This window comes from Arachis duranensis, chromosome 5, assembly GCF_000817695.3.
Source record: "Arachis duranensis cultivar V14167 chromosome 5, aradu.V14167.gnm2.J7QH, whole genome shotgun sequence".
NCBI classification, from domain to species: domain Eukaryota; kingdom Viridiplantae; phylum Streptophyta; class Magnoliopsida; order Fabales; family Fabaceae; genus Arachis; species Arachis duranensis.
In genome coordinates, this window is record NC_029776.3 from 85,582,391 (window position 1) to 85,584,464 (window position 2,074).

A 2,074-nucleotide genomic window follows, 5' to 3' on the forward strand; every position below is an offset into this window, starting at 1 on the left:
AAGGATATGGATAAGAATATTAGGTACTTTTATAATTTGGCATTGACGAAAAAAAAAAAATAGATTTGATGCTCTGATAATTAACAGAAGGTTAATAAAAAATCACGCTAGGATCAAGATTGCTATCGAAGATTTTTATAAAGAACTGTATTACCAGGAAAGATCACCGGTTGTGAGTTTTAGGGATGGACTGGTAAATTGAATTTATGAAGAAAATTCGATAGCTTTGGAGAGAATACCGAGAATGGAGGAGATTAGAGAGGCTATTTGGGATTGTGAATCATCCAAGACTCCAGGAAGTGATGGGTATAACATGAATTTCATTAAGAAGTGCTGGGATGAGATTGGTGCAGAGTTCATGACAGCTGTTCTGAACTTCTTTCGATCGTCAAGATTGCCTTCTGATTACAATATTACTTGGGTGGCCCTTGCACCTAAGTTTATCAGAGCCAAGGAGATCAAGGACCTTCGGCCGATCAGCATGATAGGTTGCGTATACAAAGTAATTTCCAAAGTGATGGTTAGGAGGATGAGATCAGTCATGCTAGGTCTAGTTGGGGAGACTCAAAGCGCATTTATGAAGGGTTGGAAAATACATGATGTGCCTCTTATTGCATGCGAAACAGTGCACTGGTTAAAGATGAGAAAAAAGAAAGCGGCAATCATTAAATTAGAATTTCAGAAGGCTTATGACCTGGTAAAATGGAGTTTTGTGGATATTGTGCTACAGAAGATGGGTTTTGGTTGGGGATGGAGGGGATGGATGAAGGAGTGTATTGGTTCAGCGTCTATGTCGATCCTGATAAATGACTCACCATTTAAACCTTTTAAGATGGAGAGGGGCTTGAAACAAGGTGATCTACTATCTCCATTTTTGTTTGTTCTAGTTGTTGATGTGCTACATAGGATGGTAGGGGAGGCAGTCAGGAACAAACGTATTTTGCCATTGCTAATTGGAAAGGACAATATAGAGTTATCACACCTACAGTTTACAGATGACACTATATTATTCTGTCCACCAGAGGAGGAGACCATCAGAAATTATGCCAGGTTGCTAAGGTGCTTTAAGATGATGTCAAGGTTAACTATTAACTTTGATAAGTCAAGTTTAATCCCAATCAATTGCGAACAGTAGTAGACTTATAACATGTGCAACTTATTGGGATGCAAGGAGACCAGCCTTCTAGTAAGATATTTTGTCATTTTTTTAGGAGCGAACCAAGACTGGTCAGGACTTGGAAACCGATAATTGACAAGGTTGAGGAGCAGTTCAGCTTGTGGAAGACAAAAGTGCTCAATAAAGTGCGTAAGCCTATCCTTATTAAATATGTGTTAAATAGCTTGCCGGTGTACTACTTGAGCCTGTATATGATGCTAAAGGCAGTGGCAGAAATGTAACACCCTACCATACACAGTCTTATGCTTAAGTCATAATTCAGAGATGGCAAGGTATTACGACCTCTAAAACAAAAATTTAGTACGTATAGTAGTATGAATAATTGATTATAACTAGGAGCCTTTGTAGAAAAAGGGGTAAACAAAAACCGCAACTCAAAAGCGCAACACTCCGATCGAAAACGTAACGAACAAGAATAACCAACGCGAGATTATATATATACAAAGGAGTGTCAAAAACAGGAATATCAAGACTCAAGATCCGGCTGCGAAGGTAACCGGTCCGAGCATAACAATATATACATATGATAAAATAAGGAAAACCCCAAAGGAAACCCAAAGGGACACAAATACAGAAAACCTATTCTCCAAGATCTCCCATAGGAGGAGTCATCACAGTCTGTATTATTAAATGGAGATAAAAGTATCTAAACAAAACATATAAACCAAAACATAGCCCCAAGAACAAAGGATCTTCGCAATAACAGAAGTCTCCAGCATGCATCAGCGGGACACCTCACGTCCTGCATCTGAAAACCACAAAATCCGCATGGGTGAGAACCAGAGGTTCCCAGCAGGTAACAGTTTCCACATAGATAATACATAATAATGGAGGAAAGCCGAAGGTAATCCTAAAGCTTCCTCCAGATAATATCAAAGCTTATAAACAAGCTAAACC

General features: G+C 38.9%; 1 long non-coding RNA gene across 1 annotated transcript in view; it reads right to left on the minus strand.

The window, feature by feature from the left end:
- Positions 1–1,817: 1,817 nt before the first annotated feature.
- LOC127747467 (uncharacterized) overlaps positions 1,818–2,074 on the minus strand; it is a 2,402-nt gene continuing 2,145 nt past the window's right edge. Inside the window, exon 4 of the long non-coding RNA XR_008009306.1 lies at positions 1,818–1,925. This is a non-coding gene — a long non-coding RNA (uncharacterized LOC127747467). The remainder of the gene's footprint in view (positions 1,926–2,074) is intronic.